Here is a 21478-nt window from a genome sequence, read left to right as displayed (position 1 = left end):
ACATTTGCCACAGTAGGTATGCGTATAAAAGTTAGGCCACAAGTTACTATTTAACTGACAGTGCTCACACCATTGACTGAATGAAAAACCTTTATTATTAATACTTTCTCTGCAACTGAGGGTATCTTATCAATGGCAGCTAATCTGGAAAGCTCAACGTAGGTGGCGCTCGTGTAGTTGGAGGTCACGTCAACTTACGTTAACACTTCAAATCAATCTATTTCCAAGTAAATATTGCATATTTGTTTCGCTGTGTGAATTAAACTCGAGAAAATAAAATCCCTCAATGTTGTGCTATGCATTTGTGCTAATCGAGAACATCAGGACACAGATTTCTCAAAGATATTCTGAAGAGAAAAAAATGGATTGTAGCAATAAGAAGGGATACATATGTGCCGACTATAAACGCACGTATCTGCAATAAACATTTTGTTGAAACATATTACGTATTGCCCCTAGATTCGACTGTAAAAAAATAGAATACTTCACTCTAAAATTCAGATCAAAATTTATTATAAAGGCACGGATTAAGATATGCAATTTTATATACATTCACACTGTTGCCACATCTACAATCGCTTTTTATGGAGTGAACATATAAAAAAATTTATATTCTCCTTTTCATGAACATTTTTCAGTGCGTCACAAATTATAGAAAAAAAGGTAAGTCCGTGATAATACACATTTATGACATTTATTCTAACGTGACATTTTAGTTAAATCTGACAGTTGTCAAATTTTATTTTCAATTTGGAATAAAACCAAATCAATTGTGTCTATTGCATTTATAAAATGGTATTTTCTTTCATTTGTATAGTCTTATAAATTGTACAGATTATATTGATATTATTATTTTATTTAATAAATAATTCTTTTTGATTACGGCGCCATCTATCGACAACTAGAATAATCACCGAACTAGAATAATTACCGAAGTATTCCCAGACGTGCCTTTTTTTCTGTCACATACAATTTAATGCGTTAGAGAGAAATCGAAAAACTGTGACGCACTGAAAGATGATCATGAGAAAAAGAATATTTGAAGCAATTATAATAATATAGAAAAATGTGAAATACTAATTTTAAAAAATTCTCAAGTTCTCAATATTTCTTGAGGACTAAAACATAACCTGACCAAACCTAACCTAGCGTCATCGAAAATAATATAAAAAAGTTAATATCTGAATTTTAGTGACCTATAAAATATGCTTTAGGCCCGGTCTTTTCACCTCCGAATAAATATTTACTAGGAAGTTTATCCGGCAGATTACATGTAAATCTGTCAAATAAACCTCCGAATAACTTTTATTCGGAGGTGAAAAGACCGGGCCTTAAAATGACTAAAACATATCCTGATCAAACCTAACCCAATCGAAAATAATATAAACAAGTTAATAACTGAAAATTAAAGTGACCTAGTAGGTACCATTCAAATATTCTTTAGTGACTAAAACATCACCTGATCAAACCTAACCCTAAATTTTTCAAATTTCATCTTAAATTTAAGGTCGCTTTTCACGTAGACAAACACCCAAATAATTGTACTTAATTAAATTAACACATTCTATATTTCCATAAGGAATTACCTATATTTTTTTTAAATAAGACAACATTGCACCATTGACTGCGCTCAACCCATACTTAAAACAAATTTACACCAAATGCGCAACTGTCATGGCGGCCAAATTTTGAAAATATCACATTTTTAAATGAGATAAACACAAAAATTAATGCTGAGTGCACTTAATTCTGAATTTTAAATTGATAAAAAAGTAAGGCAGATCGCACATATCATATTATTCACAGTTATCATGTCAGACTCGTGTGGGGAGCGAGTCAATACTAAATAAATACCCTCTTCTGAGCTATAGAAATAAAACATTAAGACGATGATTAATATAGTTTATTATTCGATAAGGGCTTCCTTTTTCCAGTAACTCTCGCATTCCTTCTCAATTCGTTTTTCAACGCACAAACAGTCTCCAAGATCCATATATTTCGGCCATAATTTATTATTTGTTAAATCGTAATCAAAAACACCATTACAATCTTCACTAATAGTCAAAACGTTGACCTCCAACTACACTAGCGCCACCAAGCGGGAGAAACGGCGTACATAGGTGCCATTGTATTGTTTTTAAACAATAAATGATAAAATAAAAGTATTGACAGTTCAAAAATGTGAAAATAATAACTTCATTGTGACATTTGCATGTGATTATTGCACTGTGTGTGGCCTAATTTTGGGCTGAAAAACTAAAATGTATTACATTTTTACAAAATTTTGGAATATGTTTAATTCGTAGACCAATTTTAACAGTTGTGTTCACTACAGATTTCAATCCTCTACAAATAGTTTCTAATGTCTTTTGATGTAAAATAATTAGGGAAGCTGGAATTCAACAGTTTAGAATTTTACATTGAGTTTCCTATGGCTCGTTTTCCAATTCACAACCTGGTACCTATTCCTAGTTTACTTTATATTTTTGTATTTGTAATTTAGGTGTTGTTTCCCGTAAAATCTGATTTTGAATTATTCATGAAAGTTGTAGATCGTACCTATTGTAGGAGTTTAAAAAAGAATATATATTTATAAGGTAGGTTAAAACGTTAAAAGTTCATTAAGTATTAACGTAATAATAATGTTGATGACATTTTAGAATGCCAGGTACAGCTGTAGTGTGGCCAAATTTATTAGGTACCTATTATTTAAATTCTTACAATAAATTATACAAGTAATTATAATTCACATAATCCTAGCTGACCTCTAAGGATAGTATGTATTCAATAGTTAATCCAGTATTAATGGAAAATCATCGACAAATTTTCAGTGAAAAATGGAGATTGAAGTCCTAGATTTCCGTAAATATTGCATGGATGAATATCAACAGTTTTCCATAATTAGGTATTATAATCCACTAAACATCTTTATTTCTTAATTATCTTGACTATTTTTCATACATCAAAGACATAAAAATATCGATTAAGGGTCGATTTCTCATACCTGCGGTAATCTATGGTTCAGTTGAACCCGGTTCACTGGTGAACTACCGTTTTGTTTGGAATGCATTTCTCATTGCGCGTTCATGTCAGTGCACGTTGTACAGCTTTCGAGAAATGCCAATAGATGGCAAAAGGTAAAAAACTGTCGCCATTTTGAACTACCGTTTTTATGCTGTTTTTGAATAAAGTTAAATTTAAGTATTTATAGTCAAATAGTAATTTTAATAATTATAAATAAATGTTATAAAAACAAAAATAATGTTATCCTTCATCGTTAGGCTTAATATAATAAAATAGGATATATTTATATTATGACAGCGTTTCGTGTTAATACAACGCATGCGTAATCCATGAAATCATCTGAACTGGGTTCAGAAATTTTTGAACGGCCGAATTCCACCATTCAAGAATCGTTCAAGTTTAAACTGCCATCGGTTGAATGTGAATTGAGAAAGACGATTTTGACTTTAAACTGACGTTCACTAAAAGTTCAGGTTAAACTGGAGTTGAACTCGATATGAGAAATCGGCCCTAAGATGAACTACATACCAAAATGCAAAATTTTGACGTAAGTCAAAATTCTCAATGTGTTTTAATTGTATTCATTTTTTTCGAATCCTGAGAAAACTAATAAATATTTTTGAAAAATTTAAACTCAGAATGAAAGACTACATTATTACCGAGAGCAGAAAGTCCCTGAAAACTTCTATAATGTTTATTTTAATAAGTTACAGGGCTGAAAATAAAAGAGAAGTGTGGTATTTAATTTCTATTTATTTATTTATTTTACGGGCAAGCCCAATTCTATAAAAATACATTACATTTTTTATTTGAACATAAAGTGTTACATAAATACATAGTGTACAGATAAAAACAATAACATAATATAATAGAAAAAACAGACATACAGAAATATAAATATAATATAGAACTAAATATGTAAAAGGAAATAATATCATAAAAACAAACATAAAAGTTAACAAATAACAGACGTTTCACTCAAAGGACATCGCACACATCTTATGGAAAATATAATGTCACTCAAATTCAATAAAATTTATACGAATAGATTCATTTTAAATTAACCGTCAAATCTTATCATTGCGCCAACTCTTAATTATGATTAATTACGGCGCAAATTGCAATTAAAGTTTACCGAAATCAAATTTTTTAGTCAGTAAAAGTGTCAGTTACAATCACTATTGCTCTGGGTGCTATTCAAAAGAGCTTAAACCGACAGTGGAGTACCGACAATTTGGGTATTATAAAATATATTTTCTCTCTCTAACTTATGTATGTAAAGTTATATTATCTCTAACTTATAGAGGAACACGATGACCGCCTAAGAGAAGTGCTCGAGAGAATCAAAAAAGCATGTATAACCTTGAATATGGGCAAAACTGAATTCTGTAAGCAGAAAATCGATTTCTTGGGATTTGTGTTGTCGAAGGATGGGGTAGCACCAGATCCAGGCAAGGTGAAATCAATTGTAGACATGGAAGCACCAAAAAATGTCAAGGAAGTTCAACGCCTTATGGGTACTGTAACATTCCTAGCGAAATTTATCCCTAATAGGAGTGAGATTATGCAACCAATTACAAGTTTAGTTAGTCCAAGCAATGCATTTCTATGGGGCCCAGCACAAAAAGAGGCGTTCCAGAAAATAAAAGAATTGCTTATATCAGCACCTTGTTTAACAATGTATGATGCAAATAAACCTACAATCCTATCCCGTGACGCTTCTACCAAAGGACTGGGAGCTGTATTACTTCAAGTTGAAGGTGGTCATAAGAAACCTGTAGCATATATCTCGAGGACTTTGACTCCAGCTGAACAAAATTATGCAAATATAGAAAGAGAAGCACTAGCTCTGACCTGGGCAAGCGATCGACTAAAGAGTTTTCTGATAGGAAAACAATATACTATAGAGACCGATCACAAGCCACTTATACAAATATTTAAAACTAAGCATATCGATGATCTGTCCCCAAGACTTCAAAGGTTTAGAATGCGCATGATGCGTTATGACTACAATATTGTATATACCCCAGGGAAAAATTTATATATTGCTGATAATTTATCTCGTAAACCCATACCTTCAGAAGATGACAAATAATTAGAAGAAGAAATCGATGCCTTCATTCATGGAGTCACTCTTGCAGGTATTCACACATCTGACGAGAATGTAACACGAGTTGCTAACTCACAAAGCAATGATCAAACCTGTAATCAACTGAAGAACTACATAATAGGAGACTGGCCTCACAAGTCTGCATTATCAGGTGATGTTAAACCATACTACCCAGTACTTCATGAACTATCAGTTGTGGATGGTATCCTTCTTAGAGGAAACCGTATGATCATTCCATGTGAGCTCAGGGCAATGATGTTGGGAAAATTGCACGCTGGCCACTTTGGAATAACTAAAACTCGTCGTCGTGCTCTGGGAACGATGTGGTGGCCAGGAATTTCTCAAGAGATAGAAGCCAAAGTAAGATCTTGTCCTATCTGTATTCAAAACTCGACAAACCATCATGAACCTTTATTGCCAGCTAAATTTCCAGATTATCCATGGCAAGTGATATCAATGGACCTTTTTAAAACTGAAGGAAAATGGTATATCGTCGTAACTGATAACTATTCCAGATTTGTTGAAGTACTTCCTGTTCAGAACATGAGATCACAGGAAGTAATAAACATCTGCAAAACAATATTTGCAAGATATGGTATACCACAGTTGGTTTGTTCCGACACTGGAACACAATTTCATGCTGTTGAAACATCAGAGTTCCAACAGTTCGCAAGAGAATGGGGGTTCTCTACATCGAGAAGTAGCCCACAATTCCACCAAGCAAATGGTGCAGCAGAAGCTGCTGTAAAAGTCGCAAAAACCTTAATAAAGAAGAATAAGAACAACATAGAGATAGCACTTCTATCCTATCGAAACACACCACTAGAGAACGGATTCAGTCCATCCGAAATGATGTTTGGAAGAAAATTGAGAGATAATCTACCATCAATCGCATTAGCTGAATTTAAATCATCAAAAAAGCTAGTAAGTGCGGAGAGGAAGTACCGCTCGAAATATAAAAAATTATATGATGGAAAACATGGACCGAAAAATTTGAGTCGACTTCAAATTGGTGATTTTGTATGGATCACAGACCTGAAACGACATGGTGAAATCATTAACGAAGTTAATCCAAGATCATACATAGTTAAGACCGCCATAAGCACCATAAGGAGAAACCGTTTTCATCTGATCCCTGCTCCATATCTAAGCAGTATCCCCGATGGAGTATTGAAACAACTGCCAGGGATTCAACAAACAAATTCGACTCCAGAAACTACACCGACTACTCAACAACTTACATCCCAAAGACCAACAAACATTGAGAAAGGTAGTCAGGAAGTGGAAAGTCACCCAACTCAACCCAAAACGTCTGTACGACTTCCAACGCCAACGAAAACTGATGGACCATTTAATATTGAGCAGAGTAAGAATACAACGCGCTCTGGGAGAGCGGTTGTCAGACCTTTACGCTATCGTGAAGATTAGTCAGTAGTTATGTTGAAGATGTATCATCTTGAGGGGGGATGTTGTATTACCTACCTTAAACAAGATTATAAAAAAGAAGAAGAGTTCCTTTTGACTATTGACTTTTATAAGATGTTATTACGTTTTGATTGACGGATAAGTTTGTAACAATACAATTGTATTTTAATTAAAATAAAACTATTAAAATTAATCTTAACTTCTATAAAGAGTTAATCCAGAGAACGAATAAAACAGATTTCAGATTTATTTATATCAATTTCTGCTCTTATTATTAAAAATATGGAGTTGGGATAAGATTTGACTGTTAATTTAAAACGAATCTATTCGTATAAATTTTATTGAATTTGAGTGACATTATATTTTCCATAAGATGTGTGCGATGTCCTTTAGGACACAAAATATTATCGCTATTATAGAAAAGAATTTCTGCATATGAATCCATTCATTCCAATTTTGAATTTTTGCATCATTTGAAAAATTCAACTCCCAATGAAATTGTAGCTCACTCACTAAACAACCGACATTTATAGCAATGATTTAGATGAAATCCTAGGTGTCGAACTAGTAAAATTTGTACAATTTTTCAACTCGTTTAAAGAGGAAATCGGCTCATCAAATATAAGCAAAGAACTTCAAATATACCGACTGCTAGAAGAAAAGAATGTGAATGATGCGTTTCCAATCGTTGAGGTTGAGATGACACTTCGTTTATATTTAGTTCTGATGCTAACTAACTGCAATGGGGGGAAGGGGGTCATTCTCAAAACTTAAGTTCATTAAAAATTTACTTCAGTCTATGATGGGTCAAGAGCGTTTGAATCATCCCTCGGAGTATTAAACATGTCTTAACGATGTCTTAAAGCAACTGGACATGTCTGACATAATCGAGGAATATTAAGTTAAAAACTCTAAAAGTACCCGGACTTTCACCATATATCGTATAATGTTTATTTTTAATATTTTACTGTAACAAGTTACAGCTCTTGTATTTTTTATTATTTAAAAATATAGACATTTATAAAAGGTAGATCAACATTTTTTTAATGGGAGACGTAGGGCCCCCACACCAATTCTGCCCAGGGGCCTCCACTGCCTTAAATCCGGCTCTGCTTACGCCCCGCTCAAATCGTCAGATTTTTGAAATATACACTGTTCTGCATCATCATCATCATCACGTAGCTCTACAACCAGTGGCGGCTGGTGACTCAAAAATTTGGTAGTTCTGCAGTATTTTTTGGTTTTTTTTAATTCAATATCTTTTAATCGTTGTATTTTACAACGAGGCTTTTAGTTTGATATTTTACACCATATATTTATTCATTATATATCTATTAAAAAATAATAAAGAACTTACCGATTTTCTTCTTTTCAAATTGAAGATAAATCCAATTATATCAAAAATAGCAATGGTACATTATGGCACACTAGTAATTGTTTTATAGTTTATGTTTTTAGTAGAATTTTATCGATAAATACGCGAAACTAAGGAATGCAAACGAAAAAACACTACAAACAAAATCGCCACAACAATAATTGCATTATAGGGTCTTACGAACTAACTACACACAGAGCCAAATATATTATTTTTTTTTATAAATAAGCTCGATTCGTCGATTTTTTTTTTAAAGCAAACTTGTCTATAACTTTTTCATTAAAGTTTGGTATTTCTTTTATAAGTGTTTTTTCTACTGACAACATGGTTAATGCTACAAGTCGGTCTTCAGTCATGGAATTTCTCAAGAATGTTTTAATCCGTTTTAAACTCGAAAAGCACCTTTCAGCTTCTGCCGTACTCATGGGCACTGTAATTAGAATTTGAAGCAGTTTTACAGTTTCTTGAAAAGGCTCTGTTAAATTATTTTCAATTAAAAATTTTAAAAAAGGTATTGCCCCATTAATGTCTCTACAGTCTCTTCTAAAATAAATAACAGATAATTCAGTCTTCAAGCGCTCCCTATCTAAATTTGGATATGACGCGCAAGTCAGGCTTAAATTATCATCTGGGAAATTAGCACAATAATTATCAAATTGCTCAGGATAAAGCAATGAAGTTGCAAGTAGGTGATTTTTAAAAGCAAATCTATCATTTGCACAATTTATGATTATATCACAAACTTCGATAGATGCTCTCCGATGATCTACTGGACTGTTATCCTTCCGTAACCTTTTAGTTGGTAATGGTTCAACGCATAAACTAGAACCTTGGTCAATGGTATCATCTATTGAATTTCTAACTGAATTCATGTATCTTTCGAAATCTGTCACCTTTTTATTGATTTCCAAAGGATCCGTTTTAGTCTTTTGAAGGGCATTATACAAAACGTCTACTTGTGGCATTATGCGATGGAAAAATGTTAACCAAAAAACAAAATTTTGATCCACTAGTATTCTTCGAATGGAAGACGCTGAACTACAGACAGCTGCCTTATCAAACGATTCTTCTATTTCTTCCATACATTCCATAAAAGAAGATCGATGTTCAAACACAACATTAACAGTTCGAATATTGAAGTTCCAGCGAGTTGGAGCGCCATGAGGAATTTTCTTTTGGACGATTTTATCTAAAACTGCCACTCGTTGTGGCGAATTTTTAAAAAAAGTAGGGATTTCATTTAAATTTCCAAAAAAAAAGTCTAACTTGAGAGTTTTCGGAACAAGCCTTAGACATTATTAAATTTAATTGATGCGCGTAACAGTGTACAAAATGAGCAAATGGATATTTTTCTTTGATTCTGGCTTGAACTCCTGCGTGCTGTCCACACATGACCGCTGCCCCATCATAACTCTGAGCAATTAGTTTATTATTTGAGTTTTCCAGGATAGGATCCAAAACACTGAAAATGTTTTTGCTTAAAGTATCTTCATTTAATTTTGAAGGTACCAAATATGTCCAAAATCGTTCTACCGGTGCTCCATTTCGACAATATCTAAATACTACAACCATTTGTGATTTTGCTGAAATGTCTGTAGTCTCGTCGGCCATGACAGCTAGATATGGAGATTCCCGAATTTCCTCCAAAATTTTATCCTGGCATAATTCCAACATGCAGTCCAAAATATCATTTTGAATTTCTTTAGAAATGCCCTTAAAAACCGTCGATTCTTCCAAGTGTTGTGCTAAAGTTCTATCCAATTCAGCAGTAAAATTTATGAGGCCGCGAAAAATTCCAGGATTGTCGGATGTTTGTGTCTCGTCGTGTCCCCGAAGCGCCAATTCGAAAACACTACAAAATTTTATGCAGTCTATAATTTTTGAGAGAACATACCTATTTTTTGTTACAGCTTCATTGAATTTTTGAATATTTATCCAGTATGCAGAATCTAACTGATCTTTAATATTCACGGAGCCTAGTAAAGCATATTCCATTTGATTGTGCAAATGATGCTTAGAAGTTTCGTGCTTTTTTATTTGATCACTTAAATGTACTAAGTCTGTTACACCAACTTGCGTCCATGACTTATCACCTCCAAAGAGTACACAAGGAAAACAGAAAAGAGCGTTTTTTCTGTTGCAGCCACATATCCAACTATTTCTCGTATAAATATCGCAATTAAATTGTCGTTTGTAATTTTTCCCTCGGCTTGATCCTTCTTTTTCGATTTTAATATCCGGCAAAGGACGTCCTTTGCATTTTAATTCTAGTTTTTCTTCATAAGAATATTTAAAGAATCTCTTAACATTAATCAAATTATAAATAACATCCATCCTGAACAGCACTTTTATTCTCATATACTTAATATAAATACCGAATTACGTGCAGGACAACTTATTTTAACAGTCGTCGCGTCGCGATCACCGATTATTTAAAATTACAATAAACGTAGGTTTGTACACACTAGTTCGAACTGCGACAAATGCAGCTCAAATATTGCTTTCAGTCGTCGCCTGACAAGTGTAGGCGAGGGTTGAGCGGGTGTTATCGGGGATATCTTTAACAGTTCACAGCTCGGAGTAGCACCGGTCCGGTCAAATAAGTGGGACTTGCTATCGCCATGAGATGCGACGGACGACAGATTAAAATAAAGGCGGCCATGCACGAAAACCATCTAAATGAATTTAGATTTTATAAGTAGTGATATTTTTTATTTAATTTTCAAAGTAATTTTGTTTGGATTATTTTGGTGGTTCTGCAGCTCCGCAGCACTTATATACCAACCGCCACTGTCTACAACCATGAGTGGTTCTTGGCTGACTGTACAACTTTCTTCCAATTTGTTCGGTCTTCCATCAACATGGGGTCAAATGGGATGTTCATTTTTCAGAGATCTGCTTGGATGTTATCTCTCCATCGCATTCTGGGACGTGCGAGTGGTCTTTTGCCTGTAGAAGTCTCCTCCCATACCAGTCTTACAAGTCTCTCGTTATGAAGTCTGTGCACGTGGCCTGCCCATCTTAGTCGCTGTGATTTAATTTCTTGGAAAATATCGGTGTCATTGTAGAGTGATTTTAATTCGAAGTTGGTTCTGTTCTGCATGTATGTATATGGTAGGAGTACATTTACAGGGTACAAGGTTTCTCCCCATGTGATAATCTGACGCGCTCGAGTAACTGTAAAAATCTTCGCTTGGGCTCCCCTACCATAGCTATCTGTACTGTTTGACTCTGTTCGCCTAGTTTGATCGTGTGACCTAGGTATACATTATATTCTTCGACACTTTCGATCTCGCTTCCATCTAAGTCTGTTCCGATATTTTGATTTGTTTTATTTTGTTTTATTTAAGTTCATTTTTATACCGATTTTCGCAAGTGCAGCATGTAGAGTAGGTTCCTCTGTATTGTTGCTTATGAGTACTATGGGAGCGTTCAAGTATTACGTAACGCGATTTTTGAAGATTTTTGATGCAATGTGGAAATCACATAACAATATCAATTTGCTTAGTTATGTTATTTAGGTATGTGACATCCACCACCGCTCATTTTAAAAATTAATTACTCAGTGATTTGACAACCGATTTTGAAAAACTTTATATCGCTGGATAGGTGAATGACCTTTCTTTCAATTTACAAAAAAATATACTGGGCGTTCCATTAAAAAAAGTCAACAAGGTTTCTTTCAAAAATCCTCCCATGTAAATTTGTACGACTGATGGAGTTGTCGAACAGTTGTAAGTTGTAAAGGGAATTTGCTAAATTCAAGACTCTGGGTACGAACGAAAAAAGTGAATAATTAAACCTATGGAATGGTACATAAAATGTTCGCACTTGTCTAGTGGTGCGAGGTGGTACAAATAGTGCGATCTTATTAAGTAGTTGAGAACAACTGCATATACCATTTAAGATCTTGAATATTAGCAAAAGGTCCCTTTGTTTTCTCCGGCTTGCAAGAGAGGGGATCTGCAGTTGGTGCTGCCATACAGTGTAATCTTGATAGGTATAAAGCTTAAAAGCAATGTAGCGGAAGAAACTATTTTGGACTTGTTCAAGTTTCCTAATGTAGACCAAGTAGTGTGGGGACCACACTGAAGAACAATACTCGAGGTGAGACCTGACCAAGGAGAAGTAAAGAACTCTAATACTGGATATGTTTGTAAAATCACGAGTTGTTCTTTTTACAAAACCCAGCATTTTCATAGATGTGAATTTCAAATATTTCATTCAAAAGAAACTGCTTGTTTATTGTAAGGGGCTTTTCGATAATAATGTATTCTTTCATTCTGCGTTTAAATTTTTCTAAAATACTTATTAGTTTTCTCAGAATTCGAAAAAAATCATATTATGATTCAAATGACAGTACTCTCGTGACGTAATCGCACCCTTAATGTTCATTGGTTAGTTGATCTGGGCAACCATAGTAATGTCTAAGAACCGTGACCTCAGATGCCCTTCCTTGCCACAAAAAAATGAACATTCTGTAACATAAATAACAATTCATTTACAACTTGTCAAAGATAACACCAGGAATAGGTTTAGCAAATATTCAGGCGAAGATAGCAATAAAATATTAGTTAAAATGCTTTCAAAAACAGTTTTATTCATGAAATAATCTTATTCAATTACACACGAACTCTTAAAAATTATCGATTTGTTTTGCCCTCTTGACACTTTGACATAATTTCACTTCCCTTCGGGTCATCAAATTAAAACTGTCAAGGTGCCACTCGGGATACAAATCGATAATTTTAGAGCTCTCGTGTAATTACATACTACTGATAATAAACAAATTACATGAAAATTGTAAACTTCTTTTAGAAATTTTTAACGATTGAAACAAAAGAACTCAGATAGTCTTCCAAATATAAAATTGTGTGTCTTCTAAGACTCGTTTTTAAACCAAGAGGAATAAACTAAAAAGACAGATTCACACCCAAGAAAGTCACTAGAAAGATCACCAAACACATCTTCTCTTTTGGTTGATCATATCGGCCTTTGACGGTAATCCATAAATATTATATTATACTAATACGTCGCTAAAGAGTTCTAAAAACAACTGTTTTTTTATATAAAAACAGACTAAAAATCTAAAAATTAAAGGAATAACGCAGAAAATACAAAAAATCGCTGATATAACTTAATTAACCTATAAAGTGTCAGTAGTGTCAATATTTTATAAATGTCATTAGTGTCAAAATTTGATAACAGACATTGGAAGAAAAACTATAAACGTCATGAAACATCTAAAAAATAACAAAGTACCTGGCACATATGGAATAACTGCAGAACTGATAAAGAATGATGGACATGTGCTATGGAAGTGTCTCCATAAACTAATCTACCGCATATGGGCACTAGAAGTCATCCCAGAAGATTGGAAAGTAGGAATCATACTTCCTATGTACAAAAGGGGAAACAAACTACTTTGCGAAAATTATAGGGGCATAACAGTAGTTTGAAATGTCGTGTACAAGATATTATCAGGAATTATATACAGCCGCCTGGAATCGTTTTCGGAAGAAATTATTGGTGAATACCAATGTGCTTTCAGACCCCAAAGAGGTCAACTATAGACCAAAAACAAATGTTAAGAGGTATACATGAAAAATGTGTTGAATATAACATACCAATTTACAACTTTTATATCGATTTCAAACAGACGTTTGTTGGAGTAGATCGACAAAAGATGTTAAAGCAACTATCTATGTTAGGGATACCCAATAAGTTATTAAACTTATACGAATGACTTTGGAGTGTTCCAAAGCCATGATGAGAATAGATAAAGATATGACAGAGATATTTGATATTGAAAATGGAGTTAGGCAAGGTGCTTATCAACAACACTGTTTAATCTAACTTTGGAAGCTGTTGTTAGAAAATTGGGTATGAATGCTTGTATTAATACAAGATACAAGGTGGATATGAACTATTACCTCCGATTTCGTTGAACCTCCATCGATTTGCATGAAAATTGGTGAGTGGTTAAAGGATATCTCAAGGAACAAAGGTGAGATGGTGCCAACTTGCGCTTTTACCCTGGGGTTGGATGCCATCCCTTCTCGGGATAACCCCATAAATCGATAGAGGGACAAATTCTAAGCAAAATTTGTTATATAAAGTTATTTAAATAAATCAAAACTTTTTTAGTTATTAAAGATCAAAATTTTTAATTTTTCGTGAGAAAAATGCATGTTTTTAACCGATTTTTCACAAATAACTCAAAAACTATAAGTTTTTTCAAAAAAGTTATTATTACCAAAATTGAAGCTAATAAAAAACGAAATAAACTTCTTACTAGAAAAACCTTTTAATGTTAACTTAAAGTGAGTTATAAGTAATTGAATATATACTTTTTTCTTTTCGACGATTACCCAAATCTAAGTATTCAAGCTTAAATAACGGGAAAATGAAGCATTTTATAACATAAACTTATTAAACATTTGTCAGAGTACTTATAAATATCTATCAAATGAGCACCCGAACGAGTCGATAGCATTAAAATTTATGCTCCAAAAATTTTTCAAAATTTCTTTTAAAAATTTTTCCAAAAAATGTTTGTTTTTTTTAATAACTTCGTTAATTTTTACGATATCAGGGTCACCTAAAAACTAGTTGCAAGATAATTCCAAGGGCTATTAAACCACGTTCAATTTAATCTTTTAAACACCTTAATTTTTGAAGTAATACTTCTTTAGGCGCGTTTGAGATTGAGGGTGAATTTATATTGATCTGCGCGCATGCGCACACCGACAGTATGGTATTAGTCGTTATACGGGCTCTGATTGGGTGTTGAAATGATCTGTCAATAGTAAATAATTGTTCAATATGAAGGTAAACAAATGTATAATATATTAGTTTTATTGTTGTGAGGACAGAAACAAAAAAGTTTATAATTGTAGTGACATTTAAATAGTTTTTAAAAGCAACAGGTACGTAATAATTGTAAATGTATCATAGGTACCTACCTATTTGAACCTACCAAAATACATAGTATGTAATACTTTTATTTACATAATTTGATTACCATCAAAATTTCTATCAATGTTCACCTAATATATTGTTTTCTTACTCTATGTTTTGTTGTATTTTTTCAATTCTAAATCATTTCAATTCAAAATCAAAATAATTTAATTTAATTCAAAAGTGTCAAAAGCTTAATCCGTTTAGTTAGTCAATCTTCGCACATAATAACACATTGCCTCCGTGGCGAAGCGTTTAAGGCGAATGAACCCCAATATACCAACCGCGCTGATAGCTGGTTCGAATCACAATAAAAACTTTTATTTTTTTATTTTTTATACATTTTATGATTGTAAGTATATTTATTATATAATTTTATTTTCAGAAAATCCGTATTTAGTTAAAAAAACTTCCGACAATTAATATTCAGAAATCATTTGTGGCATTTTTAATGTGTTTGTGTGTGTTTTATTCTTTTATTATTTTAATTTTAGGCACTGTTTTAATAAAAACGTTTGAGAAGTAGTAAGTATAAATTAGTTTAATATTTAAATAAAATATAAATAAAAAGTATATTAATTTCGTTTAAATCATATAATAGAAGTATAACTTCTTACGTGCTTACAAAGTACACAAACATTCTTTTTTAAAAATAAAAGGTTAAATGGCCCGGGTTGCATGATTATCGCAGCAAAATTTAAGCTTTAAACGTTTCTATCTCGGTTATTTTTACCCTACAGAAATAGTAAAAAAGGTAAAATATTTGATATAGAAAAAACTAAAATTTGGTTGTATATAATTTATTACCTATATTGAGTATTTTTGGAGTTAATAATAATGTGGAATAATGTGAGAATTACGATGATTTTAAAAATTCTTATTTTTTTAAATTACAATCTTTTTTCGAAACGAAGAAATTAGGAGAAGAACAAAGTTGACTGACGTCATCGAAAGGATAGCCAGGTTGAAGTGGATATGGGCAGGGCACATAGCCAGAACGACATATGGGCGATGGACGAAGAGGTTATTGGAATGGAGGCCAAGAGAAGACAAGAGCGTCGGTCGACCGCCTACAAGATGGACTGACGATTTAAGAAAGGTAAATAAAAACTGGATGAGAGCGGCGCAGGATAGACGTGGTTGGAAACGAGGGGAGGAGGCCTATGTTCAGCAGTGGACTTTTGAGGCTGGATGATGATATCTTTTTTCAAAATTATGCGTTCTAAACCGGTCAAAATTGTTGAAATAATTACTTATGCTAATATAAAGAAATTATTGTGATATATAAAGAGATTATTATAAATTTTAATTTTTGTGGAACTGGCATATATATTTTATTTTTCACTTTTTCCTAAAACAATTCGAAAGGGTTCTCTTATTTTCATCATAACTTGCTTAACTTTGATGCAAATAACTTCTTCTGGAGCTCATTTGATAGGTATTCCGAAGGACTTTGACAAGTGCTTAGAAGATATATTTTATAAAATGCATCGTTTTCCCGTTATTTAAGCTTGAATACTTAGATTTGAGTACTCGTCGAAAAAAATATACATTCAATTACCCATAACTCACTTTGAATTAACATTAGTTCAGATTTTTAAGTAAGGAGTGTACAGTCGGAAAAATGAAAGAATAGGGCTTTTCATTCACAGTCATTTGTTTCGAGCTTCTGTCATGTGTCACATAATTTTAATATATCTACGTCATACGTTATGCTATATACCAATGATACAAACCAAAGACGTATGGCGTAGATATATTAATATTATGTGACACATGACAGAAGCTCGAAACAAATGACAATCGATGAAAAGCCCTATACCCATGAACGATTACATCAATCACTTATTTTGTACCTATAGGGCTTTTCATCGATTGTCATTTGTTTCGAGCTTCTGTCATGTGTCACATAATATTAATATATCTACGTCATACGTCTTTGGTTTGTATAATTGGCAATACCAATAACGTATGACGTAGATATATTAATATTATGTGACACATGACAGAAGCTCGAAACAAATGACTGTGAATGAAAAGCCCTATTTGCTGTATTTTCTATACGCTCTGAGCTTCACTGGTGTCGCTCCTGGCGGATTACTAATTCAACTTTCACTGGTAATTTCTAAATTTATTATTTAATTGTTATCGCTTAATACAACGCAAAAAAGTAATTAAATTGTAATCGATTTTTTTAAGATTTTGCTAATCATTTTGACGTTCTATTGATAAAATATGAATTTCTTACTTCGGATACTTTCACAATTATCGTGTAGATGGCGCAGATTAATTTATAATTACATATTACAGAACATTAAAAAAACTTAAATTCAGCATTTAAAACGTAAGTTTATTTAAGGTAAAAATATATACCACAGCTTTGACCAACTAATATTTTTTATAATTAATGTTTTTAATTTTAATTTTAAATTAATCACTTTAACATTTATGTCAAATTTCCGGTAAACGTTTACAGACTTGCCACTACTGGCGCTCGCGAATTTGTAAATATCCCCTCTACGTACGAGCTCACGGCGTATAAATAACCAACGTTGGTTATAGAAAAAGACAGCAAATACAAAATAAGTGATTGATGTGATCGTTCATCGTATTATCGTATTATTTCATTTTTCCGACTGTATTAAATTTTTTATTGTTTTTAATTTTGGTAATAATTACTTCTTTGTAAAAGCTTATAGTTTTTAGTCATACGCGAAAAACAGCTTTAAAACATGCATTTTTTTTAGAAAAAAATACAATTTTTGATCTTTAATAACTCAAAAAGTATTGATTTATATTAATAACTTTATATAACAAATTTTGCTTAGAATTTGTTCCTCTATTGACTTTTAGGGTATTATTTTTATTAAAATTATTTTTACCCCCGAGAAAAGGGTGGCATCCACTCCCAGAGTAAAAGCGCAAGTTCTCATCATGTCAAATTTGTTCCTTGTGGTATCTGCTAACTACTCACCAATTTTCATGAAAACCGATGAAGGTTCAATGAAATCGGAGGTGAAAACTTCAGTGACTGCCTTATTGGGGATTTTTCTGTTTATGAAAATGTAACTGAACAAAAATGTCGCAGGGTGAACTTGTTCTAGTAAAATCATCAAATTATTCCACAATAAACAATGTTAACACGCATTTAAGCGACATTTCACAAAGTGTGTCATCTGTTTACACGGACACTCAAGGTCGACTACACGATACGATACCAAATTACACTAGTTTTTCTTGAAAAACAAATAAACATGCTTTCGTTGCGATAGTAAGGTTGGCTTAAAAATTTTTGGATACTTCAAAAACACTAGGAAAAGTAATACAAGACAGACATAACACAATTATTGTATACCATTTCTGAATATTGGGATGGGAAGCACCGCAGTCTCGACATACATTCACAAAAGGAAAATCTCTTAGGGCCGTTTGCACCGACTATATTAAGGGCAGCTTAAGATTAAGACCCGCTTAAAGTAAATATTTTCGTTTCACCGTATGTCAAACTCGATTTTAAAAGACCCAAACTTCACTTAATTTAATAGCCAAATAAATGACCGTTTTGGAGTGTAATTTCTAGGGGCAACTCCGAATTGCATAAAAATTTGGATTTAGGTTCTACTTACCCTCCATTTCAAAGTTGAATTTGTGCAGTTGGTTGCTTTACTTGGGGGGGGGGGGACATTTACCCCTTCTCGGGGGTGACAAACGCGTGTTTAAAATAAGGCCGGAAATGGATAAATTGACTTATTTTAAGCACTTTTTGTTCTCTAAAGTTTTTTACGTAAGTCAATACTTTTCGAGTTATTCGCGATTTAAAATGTTGATTTTTCGACAAAAATACTACGTTTTCAGACCGTTTTTCCCAAATAACTTAATAAGTAAATATTTTATCGAAAAAAATATTTTTAGCAAAAGTGTAGCCTATAAAAAAACGAAAAAAATGGCGTACCAGTAAAGTCTACAAATTGAGTAGAAGCAAAGTTGTAGCTCATGAAAAATACGTTCTTATTCGTCTAATTCCAAATCGAATAATTCAACGCGAAATCACCGAAGAAAGAAGCGTTTTTCGGGAAAACCTTATTAACATTTTTAAAGTATCGAAAAAAAGCTTATTATTTGTTTTTTACAAAAGTTTACAGCATCAAAAATAAACGAGTTACACTGAAAAAAAAAGTTGGCCCCTTTTTTTTTGTAAAAAAAAATCGTGAAAAACCTCCCTCTATTTAGCACCCTAAATGAAATTAATCGTTTGGCTTCACCCTCTATTTTAACTGTATGTGTATTGTTTATATGATCTGTAAGTTTGATTGGTTTGAAGTGCTTATTTTTGAAAACATTTGGTTTTATAGTAAAAAAAAAATTTCTGAAAATTTTAGAAAAATTTCATTTTTTCAAAATAACTTAAAAAGTATTAGTGATAGGAAAAATCTTAAACAGTAAAAAATGTAGGTTTTGCTATTATAAATATGCTAGTTTCATTTTGTTTCTCCGTAAGACAAAAATTGGTTAAGATATGGCTGTTCAAAATTTGCATACACTAGTGATTAGTAACCCATTCAAGCTTTCTCAATTATAACACTTTCAATAATAAACACTTTAAACCGGTGAGACTGACAGATCATATAAAAAATAGATAGGTAAGTAAATTGTTTGTAAAGCGGTAGCGAATAATTTCATTTGGGGAGCTAAACACGGCGAGATTTTCTTGATTTTGTACAAAAAAAGAGGGCCAGCTTTATTTTGAGCGTAACTCGCTTATTTTTATTGCCAAAACTTTTGTTAACAATTAAAACAAAGCTTTTTATAAACACTTTAAAAAAGTTTGAATGGGGTTTTCCCGAAAGTGCTTAATTTTTCGGTGATTTCACCTTGAAATATTCGATTTGGAATTAGACGAATAAGAACGTATTTTTCATGAGCTTCAACTTTGTTTTTATTTGATTGATAGACTTTACTGTTTTTTATAAGCTAAACTTTTGCTAACGATATTCTTTTCAATAAAATATTTACTGTTTGAGTTATTTGCGAAAGACCGTCTGAAAACGTAGTTTTTTTTGTCGAAAAATCAACATTTTCAATGGCAAATAACTCGAAAAGTATTGACTTACATAAAAAACTTTATAGAACAAAAGTTGCTTAAAAAAACATATGTTTTTTCACCCTCGAGAAGGGGTGACTGTCACCCCCCAAGTAAAAGCAACCAACAGCACAATTTCAACTTTGAAGTGGAGGGTAAGTAGAACCTAAATCCAAATTTTCATGCAATTAGGCAATCCAAACCACGTGATTTTTAATTACAGGACGTATGGCAGGCAATTCAGCGTTGCCAGAGTTGTTACAATTGTACCAAGTTGATACAATTAACAACCAAACTTTTGATACTAAAGTCTCCTAAAGTAAAACCCTAAAATTTTGTGACATAAGAAATTTGCTTCAAATAATAATAAAGGACGTTTTTTTAAGTTTTTGTACAAAATGTATTGGTTTAGTACTTTGTGTCACTATTCCAGTCATTCCGGTGCATTTACAAAAATTTCTCTGGCAACACTGCACACAAGCGATTTGATTGGATACTTTATTTAAATTAAAATTTCAAATTTAAGATACAATGTGGTATTACTAGGTACCTAAAATAATAAAATATATATTACCCCGATGATTTTATTTAAAATCTTTTTTAGGAATGCCCCAATATTATTTTTTATTAAACTTATAAAACATAAAATTTGTTGACCTAGCTTTCTTCAATCTGCCAAATTACTTAGTTAAAACTTTGTAACTACTTATTAAAGTTTATTGACGTAAGCAATATTTTTTACTATGTCACAGAAGTATTTAGCGATATTTACACGGACATAAAATACGAAAATTACTTTAAAATACTAAAATAACACTATACTATCATATGCCTTCAATGTATTGCATGCCAGCCGCCAGACATATTGGAATTGTTTGACAGATCGTTGGATTCCCTAATTCGGAGTTGCTCCTGAAAATTACACGGTATCGCCGAATTTCCCGTTCATTTACTGGGTTATAAGTTTTCTTAAGCCGCCGAATTTGGCGGCTTAAATTAAGTGAGGTTTAAATCGAGTTTGACATACGGTGCAGCGAAAATATTTACTTTAAGCGGGCCTTTATATTAAGCTAGAGCTAGCCTTAATATAGTCGGTGAAACGGCACTTGTAATCAATCCTATTAAGTTTTCTAAGTATTAGTCCAGTCATCAGAGACGAAAATGCCAGTCAACCTCTAAAAATCATAAGAACGAATAGTCTGGGCAGATTATCAGAGAATAGGCCAGTTTTGGGAAAAGTTATTTTCCCAAACTCGAATCTTATGTGTTTTTTTTTCAATTTTTGCTCTACAACTCCAAAGAGTTTAACTTTACACCAAAAACACCCAAATAAAAATTCACCGTAATTAAATTCTGCATAGAGACGTGTTTTTCCCGATTTATTTCGGCGAAAATTTTCCCCGGAAAATGCGGGTTTTTCCAACAAAATCTTTAATTTTCAACTAAAATTGTAGCTAAGTAATTGTTTATCAATGATTAAATAACTTGGTAATATATTGAATGA

General features: G+C 32.6%; 1 protein-coding gene across 2 annotated transcripts in view; it reads left to right on the top strand.

The window, feature by feature from the left end:
- LOC114332415 (uncharacterized) overlaps positions 1-21478 on the top strand; it is a 434915-nt gene that overhangs the window by 1193 nt on the left and 412244 nt on the right. The gene's annotated exons all lie outside the window — the stretch shown is intronic.

Source organism: Diabrotica virgifera, chromosome 6 (assembly GCF_917563875.1).
Source record: "Diabrotica virgifera virgifera chromosome 6, PGI_DIABVI_V3a".
NCBI classification, from domain to species: domain Eukaryota; kingdom Metazoa; phylum Arthropoda; class Insecta; order Coleoptera; family Chrysomelidae; genus Diabrotica; species Diabrotica virgifera.
This window is presented reverse-complemented; position numbering and strand designations above follow the sequence as displayed.